Source organism: Mixophyes fleayi, chromosome 1, assembly GCF_038048845.1.
Source record: "Mixophyes fleayi isolate aMixFle1 chromosome 1, aMixFle1.hap1, whole genome shotgun sequence".
Taxonomy (NCBI): Eukaryota; Metazoa; Chordata; class Amphibia; order Anura; family Limnodynastidae; genus Mixophyes; species Mixophyes fleayi.
In genome coordinates, this window is record NC_134402.1 from 58465647 (window position 1) to 58483746 (window position 18100).

The following is an 18100-nucleotide window of genomic DNA, read 5'->3' on the forward strand; positions in this document are numbered from 1 at the left end:
TAATTGAATTGGGGGCACTACTGCGTGGCATAATATGAACTGGGGGCACTACTGTGTGGCATAATATGAACTGGGGCCACTACTGTGAGGCATAATATGAACTGGGGGCACTACTGTGTGGCATAATATGAATTGGGGGCCTACTGAGTGGCATTATATGAATTGGGGGCACTACTGAATGGCATAATATGAATTGTTGGCACTACTGTGTGGCATCATATGAACTGGGGGCAGTTCTGCGTAGCATAATATGAACTGGAAGCACTAATGTGTGACATAATATAAATTAGGGGCCTACTGAATGGCATAAATGAACTGGGGGCACTACTGTGTGGCATAATATGAACTACTGTGTGACATAATATGAATTGGTGGCCTACTGAATGGCATAATATGAATTGGGGGCACTACTGTGTGGCATAATATGAACTAGGGGCACATCTGAATGGCTTAATATGAATTGGCCTACTGAGTGGTATAATATAAATTGGGGGCACTACTGCGTGGCATAATATGAATTAGTGGCCTACTGTGTGGCATAATATGAACTGTGGGCACTACTGTGTGGCATAATATGAATTAGGGGACTACTGAATGTCATAATATGAACTAGGGGCACTACTGTGTGGCATAATATGAATTGGGGGCACTACTGTGTGGCATAATATAAACTGAGGGTACTACTATGTGGCATAATATGAATTAGGAGCCTACTGAGTGGCATAAATGAACTGGGGGCACTACTGCGTGGCATAATATGAACTGGGGGCACTTCTGCGTGGCATAATATGAACTGGGGGTACTACTGTGTGGCATAATATGAATTAGTGGCCTACTGTGTGGCATAATATGAACTGGGGGCACTACTGTGTGGCATAATATGAACTGGGGGCACTACTGTGTGGCATAATATGAACTGGGGGCACTACTGCGTGGCATAATATGAACTGGGGGCACTTCTTGTGGCATAATATGAACTGGGGGTACTACTGTATGGCATAATATGAATTAGGGGCCTACTGAGTGGCATAAATGAACTGGGGGCACTATTGCATGGCATAATATGAACTGGGGGCACCACTGAGTGGCTTAATATGAACTGGGGGCACTTCTGTATGGCATAATATGAATTGGGAGCACTACTGTGTGGCATAATATGAATTAGGGGACTACTGAATGTCATAATATGAACTAGGGGCACTACTGTCTGGCATAATATGAATTGGGGGCACTACTGTGTGGCATAATATGAATTAGGGGACTACTGAATGGCATAATATGAACTGGGGGCACTACTGTGTGGCATAATATGAACTGGGGGCACTACTGTGTGGCATAATATGAACTGGTGCACTACTGTGTGGCATAATATGAACTGGGGGTACTACTGTGTGGCATATAATGAATTAGGGGCCTACTGCGTGGCATAATATGAACTGGGGGCACTACTGTGTGGTATAATATGAACTGGGGGCACTACTGTGTGGCATAATATGAACTGGGGCACTACTGTGTGGCATAATATGAACTGGGGGTACTACTGTGTGGCATATAATGAATTAGGGGCCTACTGCGTGGCATAATATGAACTGGGGGCACTACTGTGTGGCATAATATGAACTGGGGGCACTACAGTGTGGCATAATATGAACTGGGGCACTACTGTGTGGCATAATATGAACTGGGGGTACTACTGTGTGGCATATAATGAATTAGGGGCCTACTGAGTGGCATAAATGAACTGGGGGCACTACTGCATGGCATAATATGAACTGGGGGCACTTCTGCGTGGCATAATATGAACTGGGGGTACTACTGTGTGGCATAATATGAATTAGGGGCCTACTGAGGCATAAATGAACTGGGGGCACTATTGCATGGCATAACATGAACTGGGGGCACTACTGTGTGGCATAATATGAACTGGGGGCACTACTGCGTGGCGTAATATGAACTGGGGGCACTTCTGCATGGCTTAATATGAACTGGGGGTAGTACTGTATGGCATAATATGAATTAGGGGCCTACTGATTGGCATAAATGAACTGGGGGCACTATTGCATGGCATAATATGAACTGGGGGCACCACTGAGTGGCTTAATATGAACTGGGTATGAACTGGGGGCACTTCTGGATGGCTTAATATGTACTGGGAGTACTACTGTGTGGCATAATATGAACTGGGGGTACTACTGTGTGGCATAATATGAATAAGGGGCCTACTGAGTGGCATAAATGAACTGGGGGCACTACTGTGTGGCATAATATGAACTGGTAGCACTACTGTGTGGCATAATATGAACTGGGGGCACTACTGTGTGGCATAATATGAACTGGGGGCACTACTGTGTGGCATAATATGAACTGGGGCCACAACTGAATGGCTTAATATGAACTGGGGGCACTGCTGTGTGGCATAATATGAATTGGGGGCACTACTGTGTGGCATAATATGAACTGGGGGTACAACTGAATGGCTTAATATGTACTGGGAGCAGACTCTGCGCTCCCAGTAGGCAAGGTTAGGCACTTGCCTAGGGCGCCGGGCTCTGGAGGGCGCCACAGAATTCTGAAATACTTTAAAACTGTGCGGCGACCGCTGACCATACCTGTCACGGCCGCCGCACAGCATTCAGATGGACGGGGAGGGGGGAAGAGGCTATTTTGTCACCACCGCCGCCTCTCTGCTCCGTCTCCTCCCCTCCACTTACTAGTGTCAGTGAGTGGAGGGGAGGAGACGGAGCAGAGAGGCGGCGGTGGTGAGACAAGGTAAGGGGAGGAGGGAGGAGGGCGGCAATTTTTGCGGGGGGGACGGGGGCGCTTTTTTAAAAATGCCTAGGGCGCCATGGACCCTAGCACCGGCCCTGACTGGGAGTACTACTGTGTGGCATAATATGAACTGGGGGCACTACTGAGTGGCATAATATGAATTGGGGGCACTACTGCGTGGCATAATATGAACATTTATTTGTTGGTAGCATTACTAGTAGTGTTTTCATGTCATTAGCATGATAAAAGAAGATAGACAATGATTACCAACCGCTGTGCTAGAGCATTAAATGTCAAGTCTAATGCAGCCATTAAAGAAAACACTGCTTGGTCTACAGTTTCACATTATCTCCAAGATGGTAAGTTAGATCTGCAACTTGATGTACACAACATTTAAAACTACAACTCTTATAGTGAATATTTGGTGGTGATACATGGAGCTGCTAACTTCTATTACACCAAAGTAACCTTAATTAAAAAGATTGATAACAAATTTCTAAGCATAAACAATTAACTAAAATGTTTTGAACAAAAGAAAAGAAATGACTTCACTAGTGTCTAGGTGCAGCATTTTATCATAAAGGAAAAATAATGTCTAAAATGTATTCTTTTGTTCTCCCTACCTGAATCGAAACTTTAAAGTATATAAGTATATACATAAGTAGAAACGTATATATATTATATTTATAACTAATATTAAGAGAAGTAGCTGAATATATTTATGGATGAACTAATTGTATACAAATAACTTTTAATGGCTGCATTAGATTACATGTACCAGTATACCTATGGCTGCCAGGGCATGCTGGTACTTCGGGAACTACAGATGCCAGCATGTCCTAGCACCCAGTACCTGCTGGGACCTGTAGTGCGCCAAGAAGAAATGTAAAAAAAAAAAAACACACCTCATTTGTAAAATAATTTTATTTAAGATAGATAAAAAAAACACCACTGTATACTCGCCAATATCCAGATTCTTCATCTGCAATCCATGCTTGTCCATAAAATAAAATTATATCCTACGATCTGGCAGCTTGATACCTGAGAAAAATACAATATAGCTGCCGCCGCCGCCGGCTGTATTGTGACGGCGAGTCTAGCTGCCGCCACTTTAAATTTAAGGGAATCCAAGTTGCGATGACAAGAAACTGTACTACTGGACACCTCTTCATTAGAAATGACTTGCGGTCAGCATTGTGGTGCATTGTTCAGCTCCGAAGCCGAAAAACCGTAACCCACCCATAAATATACCTATTTTCCACATCCAGTATTGCCATTAAATAATGCTGTCTCTACTCTGCGCCACTCCTCACTGAATATGTCTGGCATGATGTGATGATATCACACCCAACATTCAGTGCGAACGGAGTAGGGAGGAGAGGCACTGGCACTGTGATCAGGTAAGGAGAAGGAGAAGCCATCTAGCATTGAGGCCCTCCAGGGAATACCCCGGGTCCCCGGTGGGCCAGTCCAACCCTGGATACATCAGGAGATATCCTTCTGCCTGGGTAAGTCTTATAATAGTTGAGTCATATAAAGTATAAATAGTCTTTAGTCCTCTGAAGCATCAGATATAAATCAAGAGCACTGAATACAGACAGAAAGCAAATTATGTTTTTTTGGGTAAACCCTGTGGAAATCCAAAACATATGACCTCAATGATTGGTTAGTTATGTCAAACTGACCAACCAAATATAAAAATAGTGGTGAAACAGTAAAAAAAATAATCAGTTTGATTTAATAAGTGAGATACTCACTTTAAGTTCTGAGGTTTTAAAGACGCAAGGACCAGTAGGCAAAGTCATATCCTACAACAGACCATACCTTACTTTTGAAAAACAAATTTAGGGAAACTGTGCAAGTAACACCTATGTGCCACATTGCCAAAGGGGACAACTGAAAGGACTTGTCTAGGACCACCCGTGTCCAGCATCGCCAGAGGGTTTTTTGTATGACCTAACTTCCTGCCAGGCTCTGGGAGGTCATACATTCACCTCTTTCCCTTCAAGATACATATAATGGGTTAGGCCTAAAGTGGCAATGGGGCAGCAAGCTAATGAGAGAAAAGGCCATGAAGAATTATCACTAAGTTACATAGTCCTGGAATTTCAGGGGGTTGTGGCCTGTGACACTTTTTTCAATCACCATTTGCATGTTGCCTGATTTACTAACCAATTCTACTATGTGACCTAACTTTTCTGTAGAGCGTCACACAAATCCACTTTTATCATTAATAAATCCCCTATGACTCTGTCCATCTTTTGATACACATGATGAAATTTTGACAATGTGATTTTAGCTGTTCCCGGATACCACCCATACCTGTCAGTCATAACCCTGGTGTGATTTCTGCTCCTTAGTATGGAGTGGCACCCGGATTTCCCAAAATATGAACTATGAACACATTTTCCTTTGAAGCTCACATTTCTATATATCTTTATAGGTAGTCTTCAAATGCTATCTTTGTCTACAAGGATCTCACCTAGGCATATGACTCTGTCATTTACATTTAGTGGTTCATTGTGTTTACACTACCTATGGAAAGGAAGTCAATTAGGAAGTGGAATAAATGATCAAAACAATGGATGTCTGTGATCTGTATATCTTAAGCAGGTCTCCTCAACCTAATTACCTCCTATTGGGCTAATTGTTTCCTTTGTAAAAACATTTGGTCAAACATTTATCTGAGTTGAAAATTAGGTTCATTTAGGTATCAATGCAATGTTTTAATTGGGCCCTGACATTCAATATTCTATTTCATCATATCAGATTTATGCTCTCATCCTGACAGTAATACACCACTGAAATCTCTGGGTCCGAAGTCCCCGCCTATCCATATGTGATTATCATTGCGTATTTATTTTCATCCAATGTATTTCTTTTACTTCACATTATTTTATTTTATTTTTATTTTATTCTACACCCTGCAGTATATTTTGTGTTTTAATAACCCCTCATGAGGTTTTAAATTGCTTCATTCTCAGTTGTTTGCAAGCATTGTTTTCTCTGATAAATTTGGACTGGTGTAATAAATCACTCAGTTCCCATTCAGATGCTCATGTGATATCTCCACCTGCTGGATCTCCAATCATGTATTTATTGTTTCGTGCTCTTCAACTGGAAGACAAAGTGGGGGATTCGAAACATACAGCTGGCACTTGTTTAGTTTTATATTCACCTTATTAGAAAGCAGATAATATAAACAATTCATCAATTCATCTTATGTTGTGTTTTACATCTGCAGAATTACTTTAAAGCGACTGATTTTTTTTATTTTATTTAAAAAGCAGTAATAAAGTGGAATGAAACATAATTAGTTGATATTCTATGTGAGCAATTTCCAGCCAGTTTAATTTATCAGTGTCATTAGAACTTTTCCTTGAGGCAAGCAAGCAATCAGCAGCGTATTACTGCAGCAAATAACCCACATCTTAAATGTTCCTGGTTATTCCCTGCACTCTAAAGATGTCAGCAACACAACAGCGGATACATATCATTATATTGCGTTCGCTAAGATTTAGCTTGAGGATGGCCGTATTTGTTATAAGTATCTGCTTGTAGGCTAAATACTTATAAAAGGTTATGCATACAGTAAATTATTAGGAGGTTGTCAACAATAACAGGGGCCAATAAAAAAAGGCATTTGAGGGCCACATGTCTCTCAGGTACTTGTGTTGACAGCTGCAATACAGCCCACACCTCCAGGGGCATTGCTGCCCCACCTCTGGCAGAATCCAGCATGAGGTGGCAGTAGTGATGATTTAGATATGTATTTATTAAAACCAAAAATATATATAAAAAGATATATATATTTTTTTAGTTGGGTCAAGTCCAACTCCTTCTATATTTCTTTTTTTTTTCTTTTTTCTTTTCTTTTTGAAGAGTCAAACGGTACAAAACAGTATAAAGCTGATATAACAGTGTCACAAATCATATCAACAATACAAGATACATAGTATGTCCAGCTGGACAATGAGGGCAAGAACGTTAACATATAAGTACTGGATGACTCAGTTTTATATGTAAGGAGGGTGGAGGAACAAGGGAAGGAGAAACGGCCTGGATAGAGCTGTGAAGAGAAAGAAGAGGTAGAAGAAGAGAAAAGACTTTGACCCGGGGGTCTGTATCTATAGACACATTAGCGGGAGGAGGTGAGCATCTCTTGGTTAGTTAAAGGGAGAGTGAAAGCTGAAGAAGGATAACCATGGGGACCAAATTTTATTAAAGGGTTACAGGTGTTGTTGAGAGTGCTGGTTATAAATTCCATACGCTGAATGTGCCAAACCCAATTGATTATAGATTAGATTTAAGGGGGTTCTGCTGCTTACAGTCAGCGGTGAGTTGACATGTAGCCGCCGTTAGAATGTGCCGAATGAGTTTATTTTGGTGACATGTGGCCCCAGGAATGCCTAACGCGATTAGGAAAAATTTAGGCCCCATAGAGACGGTGATCTTTAGAATAGTAGTTACTAAGTTAGTCAAGTCAAGCCAAAAGAGAGATAGCTTCGGACAGCTTCACCATATGTGAAGGAACGACCCTTACAGGCTACAGCTTCTCCAGCACAGGTCTGAAGCATCAGGTAGTATTTTGTTAAGACGTGTAGGGACCTAGTACCAACGATATAAAACTTTATATAAACATTTTCTTTAATTTTCACGCATATGGAGCTAGAAGCAGGACTCTCACGATTTTCACACCAGTCATCAGCTTCGAGGGCCTCCCCAATATCTCTTTCCCAGGCCAGTTCATGGGGTCCCTCTGGGCCTGCGTAGTCAGAGAGAGATCTGAGTAGAGGGTAGATATTAAACCTGCCGTGTAAGATTGCCGAAGACAAAGGGATTCAAAAGAGGAGAGTGGGCGATCAGAGAATTGGTGTTTGGTAGTATTGTGAAAATTGCGAATTTGTAAATATTGGTAGCAAAATTTGGTAGGGATCATAAAGGTGTTCTGGAGTTCAGAGAATTGAGGGAAGAGGTCAGTATGGGTCAGGTCATTCAAAAATCTAACACCTGAAGAACGCCATGGGGTGAACACAGAGGGTGTGACCATGTGAGGCCTGGGGGGAAGTTCTAGGTGAGACTTGTCTGGCCTGGATATGTAAAAGTCCAGGACCTCCATTTTGTCCAGGTTGATCTTATAGGAATAGAGAAAAAGCCATATAAATCAAGTTTGGCCAGAAGGGAGGGGAGAGAGGTAGTCAGGTCGGCCAAGGTGAGTAGGACGTTGGCAGCATAGAGCACCACCTTGTGTTCCACAGATACCTACTTGAATACCGGAGGCAAAGATGAGTGGTGAGAGAGGGCACCCCTGTCTTGTGCTATTTGAGATCCCAAACAGCGCTGAGGTAATGCCGTTGGCGGAGACTGTAATGCCGTTGGCGGAGACTGTGGCCGATGGGGATCTATATAAGGCCAATATACCATTCAGAGATCTACCAGAGAAGCCCATTGACTCAAGGACCATACCCAGGGCTGCCAAGAGAAATTCAGGGCCCCGGTACAACAAATTCATGGGGCCCCCCTCATAGCTGAGCATGGTAAAAAAAATTGCGCCGCCTTACGGAGGCGCAAAATTTTTCGGGGCTGTGGTCGTACATTTGGGAGCGTGGCAAATTTGCCATTGGGGCATGGCTAACACATCAAAATCACTCGGCTCTCAATTCGAACGAGCGTCACATAGGTCCAAGCACTCCTGGCTTTCAGGACATCTAGCACCAAAGTGTAGTATAGAAAAAATGCAGTGTGTACACAAAGAGTTCAGTCTTGGCCTCCACCTTACATTGGGCATAACACTCACCAAAAATTGACATTGTCCCTACTAGAATCCCAACATTTCACATACTCTCCTGCTCTCTCCTACCTGTTCTTCTCACTTTCACCACCTGTTGCTGCATGTTTCTTTAGTTGCGGCTTGTCTGGATCCTGGAATGCTGGGGGCCCTATTTGGAAAAAAATAGCTACATTTAGATAATTCCAAACAACCCTGGCGTTAAATCAATACCATCCACGATTAATAATTAGGCCTTCCTCCAATATTACAATAATGTGCCCCTTCATCATCGCCATGCTTTATGATCACACTGCGCCCTCCATGCTGCTTTTGCCCCCTTCATCTGGCTCCCCTTCATCACACTATACTATGCTGCTCCCCCCCCTTTTTCAATCCCACTGTGCCATGCCTCCCCCCCTTTTTAACCCCACTGTGCCATGCTGCCCACCATTTTTTAACCCCACTGTGCCATGCGGCCCCGTTTTTTAACCCCTCTGTGCCCCCCCTCGTTTTTTAACCCTAGTCATGCTGCCCACCCCCCTCATTTTTTAACTTCTCTGTCATGCTGCCCCTCTCCCCGTTTTTAAACCCTCTATGCCCCCCCTCGTTTTTTAACCCCTGTCATGCTGCCCCCTCCTTCAGCACAGAGCAGCAGAGAGGAGGGTTGCCGGCTCCGCGATCAGGTGAGTATGTTTTGGGGTTTTTTAAAACTAGCCTGCTCCCCCCACCAATGACCGAGCCCCCCCCCTCCACCCCCTGAAAAAAAAAAAGAGAAAAAAAAAAAGAAAGAAAGAAATAAAACGTTTAAAAAAAAAAAAAAGCAGCAGCAGCGCAAGGGCCCGGGCTGGGCCCCCTGACATGCCCGGGCCCGGGTAATTAGTACCCACTCCCCCCCCCTCTCGGCGGCCCCGACCATACCCATAAATGACCAAGAGATGCAGTCAAACGCTTTTTCAGCATCTATTGCCATAATAAAGGAGGAGGCTTTACCAGTGTGGATAGAATGTATCAAGTCGATGGTCCTCCTGGTATTATCTGAAGCCTGTTTACTCATAATAAAACCAAACTGGTCGGGATGAATGAGGGACGGCAGGAGTGGATTTAGTCTGTTGGCCAGTAGTTTTGCGTAAAGCTTCAGATCTACGATAAGAAGCAATATCGGCCTGGAGCTGGCACATAGGGTATGGTCCTTCCCAGGTTTTGGGATCACCACAAAGTTACCTGGGGTGGTGGCGGGATCAAAGGAGACGTTTTCTAGAATCTGGTTAAAAATGTGGTCAAGTGGGGTTCGAGGACCCCCGGAAATTTTTTATAGTATTGGACGGTGAAACCGTCAGGACCTGGGGCTGAGAAGGATTTGAGATATTTGATGGCTGCCAGAACTTCATCTTGTGTAATAGCGAAGTTCAAGAGAAAAAGCCGAGTTGGAGTAAGGTTGGGGAGGACAGTTTTGGTTAGGTATGCACTTAATTTTTTTTTAGGGAGGTCACCACGGGGCCGATGGGCAGGTTATAGAGCGAAGAGTAGTATTCCTGAAAAATACGAACAATAGCGCAGGGGTCATATGTAATAGAGTCATGGGCTGTCTTACAGAATCTATCAATAAAACCTAAGGCCTGTTTTTGTCGCAGTTTCCCAGCCAACACAGAGTCCGCTTTATCGGCCTTGTCGTTGTATCGTTGCTAGAGCTTCTGCATTATAGAAGTCGCCGTCCTAGATAGAAGGGTATTTAAATGGCTTTCAAGGAGTCTATCTGAGTCAACAAGCTAGAATCAGGGCGAAGTATGTCCTGGGTGATAAAGGCGGAAATTTGCTGCTCCAGAGAGACGATTTCTGCAGTTGATTTCTTCTCGATATCAGAGGTCATACTAATCAGGTGTTCACGAATAGTGGCTTTCTGTGAGATTCCCACACAATTCTTGGTGCTATGAGGCGCCTGGAATCATGCAGGTTGTGGTGTTTGAACAAAGATACTAAGGTCCATGAGTCTTTAAAGGAGGAGGGATGCATTTTTGGAGAGGTGCCTTCTATATTTCTTATGCACAATATACCTGGTGCCTGACACTGCTAGTGAGCTTCACAGCATTAAAGCAGTGCGCAGTAGCAGGTAGGTGAATGACTGGCTCACAATTTCTTGCCTCCTGCACTAGATGATGGTCACACAGAATTAAAAGTTCTTCAGAAGGAGTAATTTAAAAACGTCTGGTCACACGTAAGTTGTATAAACGCGACCAAGATGAAAAACATTTAGTAAAAGCTTAAAACATTTACCCTACAGAACCAGTGAATGAAGATTTTAGTTCACACTTTTTGGGGGCATGCAAAAAACATTAATATGAGAAAAATGATGGTTGAACTAGTAAAAACCATCAGTGTAGACAAGGGCCAGGCTGGGCTGGGGGGCAAGGGGGCATTTGCCCGCCGGGCCAGACCCATAATGGGCTACCTTGGGCTTGGCCTCTGGGCCACCTGCATTTTGTTTTCTATAAAATGTTCCTAATAGGCTGCTGGGTCGAGCCTTGCCCTCCAGGCTAAAATTTGCCAGCCCTCCCCTGGTATAGACAGCCTTAATCTTTGCTGTAAAATAATTCCTTAATTGTCTTTGTGGCTAACTCTGCATATCCAATCTGCCGTTATAACAACATAATTATAACCGGTGTTGTAGAGCAATAAATTGCTGACTTTCATCAGTGCAAAATAAAAACCAATGGCTTTTGTGAGTAAAGAGTAGTTAGACAAAGCATCCAGTAACCAACAACTGTACTGTTTATTGAGGGACAGTCTTCATATTTGCAAAAAAAGTGGAGTTTACTAGTTTGTTAGTGAGCGAAATGACATCACTGATGGTGGGTGTCCTCTGTGGGTAGGATGTAGCCTGGGCAAAAAGGTGTTTATGTGTTTTCTGTTACCTAGGGCAGATTGCATAATTGTCGCCTCTTCCACCTTTGAGGACTGCCATTTTTAAAACCACTTATACACAATACAAAGCCCATTCTGGTTACTATTCCATTGTGTAGGGGGCAAGTATACACTACTTAACTTCATACCCAGCTGTAGTATTATGCCCAGCAATAGTAATAAGTCCAGCAATATTCAGAGAAGTTGCAGTATTATGTCCTATACCAAGCAATATATAAGAGCAGTATAAGAGCAGTATAAATGACCAGTAATATGCCAGCAGTAACAAAGTTGGGTAGCACACTAACATTAATGTCTAGCAGTTTTCTCACACAATTTGAGCAGTAGCAATGTAATGTGCTTACAGTGGCCCCACACTATATATAAGTGCCTGTCAGCTGAGAGGCAGGCAGTGGATCATAGTGTACTATGAGTAAAAAAAGGGGGCAGAGTACCAAATCAACCCCCCCGCAAAAAAAAATCTAGGTCTACCACTGGATAGCGAGGGTAGACTCAGTTTACAGATCTGAGAGTCATAGACCCGGGCACCCATCTCCAAGGACCATGTAGTGGTCTCTGTGACTGGCCTGGATATGGACTGGAGGATGGAGCAGGAAATAGGACTGAGGGATGATTAGGCCCAAAGGAAAATAAAAGCTGAGGTGTATGCATAACTACTTGGATCACTAAGGGTTAACAAAGCAGGAAGGTGTGGTTTTATCTGGACAAGTGTCATAGGGGGCAGAGGTAAAGGGAATGGTTTAAAAGAACGGGGGAGAAGTTAGGGAGAGCTCTTGGTTCCAGGGAAAGCAACCCTCCCTCCCAGTCACGATTCCTGGACCAGTGTTCGCTTCCTGGATGAAGGTATCCTTCTCTGCGGATTAAGTACCCTGTAGTGAGAGTGGTGATTACTAAATCTTAGTGCACAATTGATGCGAGGGCCTAATTATCTAAATATGAGTGCCAATACATAAATGGGAGTAATTTGGAGCCACTTGGTGCACAGGTTTGTGGTATGGTACAGGGTGCTGGTTCATTCCAGAGTATGATGGTATGATACAGGTGTGCTGGTTCAGCCCCAGAGGTAGGTTGGGCCAAGAAGAGAGCAGGCAGTGGTATGGTATGGGTGTGCAGGTTCAGCCCCGGAGGTAGGTTGGGCCAAGAAACAGCGCAGGCCCTGGTATTATACGGGTGTACTGCTTCAGCCCCAGAGGTAGGTTTGGCCAACCTAGAGCACGGGCCGTGGTATGCTACGGGTGTGCTGGTCCAGTCCTAGAGGTAGGTTTGGCCAACCTGGAGCACGGGCCATGGTAAGGTACAGGTGTGCTGGTTCAGCCCCGGAGGTAGGTTTGGCCAACCTGGACCACGGGCCGTGGTAAGGTACAGGTGCTGGTTCAGCCCCAGATCTAGGTGGGCCAAGAAAGAGCGTAGGCCGTGGTATTGTACAGGTGTGCTGGTTCAGCCCCAGAGGTAGGTTTGCCCAAACTGGAGCACAGGCCGTGGTATGCTATGGGTGTGCTGGTTCAGTTCCAGTGGTAGGTTTGGCCAACCTGGAGCACGGGCCGTGGTAAGGTACGGGTGTGCTGGTTCAGCCCCGGAGGTATGATGGCCAATTGGCGTGGGGCACTAGTATGGTATGGGTGCTGGTTCAGCCCCGGAGGTATTTCTGGAGTTGTTTGGTAAGCGTGTGCCATCCAAGGACCGCAGTACTGAGGCTGGTTCAGCTTTTGCCGTGGACGGAGAGCACTGTACAGGATAAGCAAGGTGGGTAAAGTGCTCATTCATGGTAGTCAGGCGTTTAGAACCCGTTCCCTTCGAATAGTTTGCTTAGGTTCGGTGCAAGTACAGCTCCTCTGGGCTGACTTGCAGTGCATTACGATTAGCCCAGAAGTGGGCGGGTTCTGGATTGCCTGGGGACAGTTAACATGCAGATACTAGGGTGCACTTATGTACAGACAAGGCTGAGTACAGTGTTCTTCCACCACCATAATAGCAAGCGGTTATTTAAATAAAGAGTTCTTATTTGCCAACAAGTCGGTGTGGTGTCTTTTATTATAGCACATAAAGGTTAAGACCAAGAAGGCTCTATGGCTATGTTACCAATCCTTTACCATTGCTTTCTTCAGTTCATGACTGCTGTCTTCTAAAAGGACTCTGACAGGCTGTTGACATTAGAGTCCAGCATTTTGCAGTCTCACAGAGATTTAGATGTTGCAGATTAGTGGTCTACAGAAGCACCACTGTCTACCACCGCTTGTCAACCCAGCCAATATATATGCTGTACACTCCTGCTTCTTGGTGTCCCTGCCATATCTCCACAAAGCACCACATGTGGTGCTCACCTTACCTCCTGCCCCTGGTAGAAATCATTTTATAGGAAAAGCAAATGTTGAAAAAACATTTGAGAATGCAGCCTATCAATTCACTAGAAACCTGAGATACCACTGGGAACTAAGGCTTAGAAATCATCCCATCCCTCTAGCTCCAATTGTCTCAGCATTACCCTCTCCTACCAGATTGCAAGCTCTGAAGAGTAGAACCCTTTCTACCCTTCTGTCTCATGTCTGCACCGTCTCCATCAACTTCTTATGTCTTTGTTCTGTTTGTATGTATGATTTGTTTTTGTATGATTTATTATACACTCTTTGCAGCATGCGCAGCAACTCCATTTGGTTGGTTCAAATATGTAGCAGCCACGGAGCTGAACATGTTGGTAATGGTGAATTACAGTATGATTAGTGATACGAGCTGCGGGTGTCTGGGCCTCGGCGCCACACCCATCTGCGTGCATGAACATATAGTACCAATGCTCTCATAGTATGAAAAGCCTCAGGCGTTTGCTCATTATAAGTCAAGAGTAGCCTTCAAAATATTAAAGTGGATGAGGTATCTACCCAGCTGTAGACTTCTATAGCTTCCAGACAAAATATCCCTTGACAACAATGTGGTTTGTTCAGTTGTCAGTTCCACCCACTTCATACTATATTGAAAATAATTACGCCACTTAAAAGATAAAACTATCAAGTGTCCTAGGAAAAGAGTCCCAACGGTCTCCAGTGTGCCTGTTGAACTAGCGTACAAACCTGATATTCACCAATATTTTGTTTCACTAAATGACATCATATAAGCAGAAGTACTGTAAAATGCAACTAACTGTTATTCTATACTTAGAAAATATTAATTTATATCCATTATATCCATTATTGTTTTGGTCTTATTATCATACTGTATTTCTCTATATTAAGGACATCTTATGCGCAATCTGTTTATCTGTTTTTATATTTATTTAGAGGATTTGCACTTCCTCTGTTTGATTTGCTGCACTTGATGTCCTATCTATATTTATTTGTTTGTTTTATTGCCTATTAGCGCCGGAGACCCTTTAGTATGCAATATTAATGAAAAATTATATTAAATTGAAATTGCACCCAGTATAAATGTGTCCTGCAGCAAGTGTTGAAAAACAGTTTCATTCATGTTAAAAACATAGCAAAATTAGCTGTCAAACACTATGAAATGATAAATGAATGAAAGCTAAAACATAAAATCTTGCTAATTAGAATATCAGAAAATAGGATTTGTTAAATGTATAATTTATGTAAAATGTCAACTCACTGGAAGGTATAAGGTGAACGTCTATCCAGAATTTTTGTCAAAAAATTTATTTTAATCTACAAGCACAATAAATGTCATTATAAAAAAAAGCATGCTCAAAGACACCAAATTAAACTTGTTTTACATTTGTAATTAATGTTAAAAAATGATTATGCCTAATCATGAATTTGGAAAATAATATATTAATGTGGGCCTGATCATTCCAAAAGATATGATTTTTTTTTAACATCAATTTCCCCTGAAGTACCGCCGTGTGAAGACTATTATTTTTATTGCAGTAATATTAACCCGGCTTTCTGCTCATAGCTCAGGGAGCCGTGAGCTGGCGTTGAAACTACCGTAATAACGGCATTTAAGCGCACTATTACCATAATAACGGTAATAGTGCGCAGGTTGCGTTACTTTTTACAGCAATGCGGCCAATTGAATTCCCCCCATAGGATGCTGAATATGTCAATTAGCAGGATTGTTTATCCCAAGATCTCTGTACATATTTGTAACTGTGGAACCAGTCACATGACATGTGTCAGCCATAAAAGGAAGATAGGGAATAAGGTATCTTCCCAAGGACTCCAGGTAAACTATTTCTGTTTGCTATGCCCATGTGAGGAAATTTTTATTCCGTTTATTCATTGTAATATTTATGTCCCAGAGGAGAGACATCCTGATTGTAGAATTCCTGACTGAAAGTGTGTTGGAACAACAAGTCAATAGAAGTAGTTGTAAAATTGATTAGCATACACACAGACTTCATTCAGTGAGCAGGTGAGGAAATGGAGGGGGGGTAAGAAAGAGAGGCGATGGGGTAAATTTATCAAGCTGCTAGTTTCCTGCGGGTTTGAAAAGTGGAGATCTTGCCTATAGCAACCATTCAGATTCTAGCTGTCATTTTGTAGAATCTACTAAATAAATTATAACTAGAGTCTGATTGGTTGCTATAGGCAACATCTCCACTGCCGGAAACTCGCAGCTTGATAAATTTACCCCCAGGAATTGCTCAGACCTTCTAGCCTACCCCAAAGCAACAGTGTACGTGAGCGTGATATGTCCATTTCAGTTCTTATTCCTGTTTATTTTAAGAAAACTATTTTGCATTTCTATTTCTGTTTGTCAATTTGTATCATCCAGTGTAAAATCGGCTAGATTTCCATTTAAGTGCATGGGTTTATAGAGCAAGATGGCAGCATTTGCAGTGGAACAGAACTATGCAAGGACCAGTGGGAGCAGTTGGGCGGAGTGTGGTCGCTACTTGCTAAGTACAGGTAGTAGTGCAAAAACAAGATTTAATTTTGCCAAGTAAGATCATTGACAAAATTATTTCTGTGTATAACGGTGTACAACCATTTCCACAAATGGACTTTGCACCAGCTTACGGTTGGCAGTCTTCTCGTCTCATCTGAAACTTTTAATACAATAAGGTTTACATATCAAGTTGTGTGAGACTCACCTGGGTGTCCTTCCAGACCAGTGCCGGGGCCACGGAGGAGAATCGAATGTGATTTGCTGCTGGGTCCTTGTGGGGTGGGGCAGGGAGTCATTCAGGCCTCGCCGCCCGTAATTTAAAAATTTTGGCGCCAATCCAGGCTTGCTGCGTTGACGCTGCGTGACGTCGGCGTGCCAGCGGCTACTAAAGCCACTGCGTGCTGCTATTTTGAAAAGTTTGTCGTCAGAGACTGAAGGAAGAAGACGGGGGACAAACAGTGCCGGACAGAAGAGAGAAGACACTGGACAGAAGAAATAAGACTCTGGATAGAAGAGAGAGGACGCCACGCTCCAGAGAAGAGGAAATTAGACGCGGGAGGCAAAGAGCCCATGTCAGGGCTAAAGAGCTGCTCTGCCCACTGAAGTATCACCAGGGACAAGTCAAGAAGACGGCTGCAGAGGACCTGCACAGAGCAGGTAAGTACAATTACTGCTTGTTAAATCGGGCACAAGGCCCGGGGTGCAGTCGGGCACTAAGCCAGTAGTTAATTAGATAGTTAAGGCTTAGAGCCTTTTGTGGTGGCGGGGCATTAGGTCCTTAGTGTATTTAGAGGGGCACCAGGCCCCCTGTGAAGCAAGCATCAGGTCCCCTGTAAAGGGGGCATCAGGCCCCCTGTGAGCGGGCACCAGGCCCCCAGTAAAGAAGAGCAGCAGGCCCTCTGTATAGCAGGGCGTAAGTCCCTAGTGTTTAGCAGGGCGCACGACCCTTGATAGGTAGGAGGACACTAGGCCCTGTTTGGTTAGGAGCGCTCTAGGCCCTGTTTAGTTAGGAAGGCGCTAGTCCCTTGATCTAGGGGGACATTTGGTTCCCTGTGAGTTTGAGTATTATTCCCTTGAGGTTGAAGTACGAGACCCCTCAATCAGGTCCAGAAGGGTACCAAAAGTCCTGCATTCCCAAAGTGACATGCTGGGAGCTGGTTGATACTGGTTACTTAGAGCAGGTAAGAAGCAGCAGGACCATGAGACGGGTTTGTCACAATCTGCCTCCTGCAGCTCCTGTCTGCCAAGTACAATGTTGGACTTTTGCTTGATATGCATCCAGCTTGCAGTACCACTGTTCCACCAAATAGGTCACTGTCATACTTGGACTGCTCTTCTACCTGACAGAGCTAAGCTCATTACTCCAGAATGCTTAGCACCCTGTTCCTGGCCTATATAAGTCTGCCTGTCATAGCATCCTTTGCCAGTTCATCTGTTGCCTTGACATCTGCTGCTTCTCCTGTAAAATAGGTACCTGTCACGTTACCTGCATTCCATTGATCTGGAAACTGCCATGTTTCAGCGTCAGACACTATTCATTCATTCATTCAGCTATTATCAGATCTGCGCAGGTTCAATTCTATTGCACTTCAGGGCCTCCTCCCTCTTTTCATTGGCTAAGCATTACTGAAGCACTATTTAAACCTCCTGGATTCACCTGTCTGATGCCTGTTCTTCAAGCTCACTTCCTGCAGCCTGTGGTTCTGGTTCCTGTTCTCCTTGTGGTCTGCGTGTATTCCAGCCTGCTCTCAGTTTGTGGCCTGTGTTGAACGATCGCTGCTCCAGTACCTCTCTTACCATCTCCAG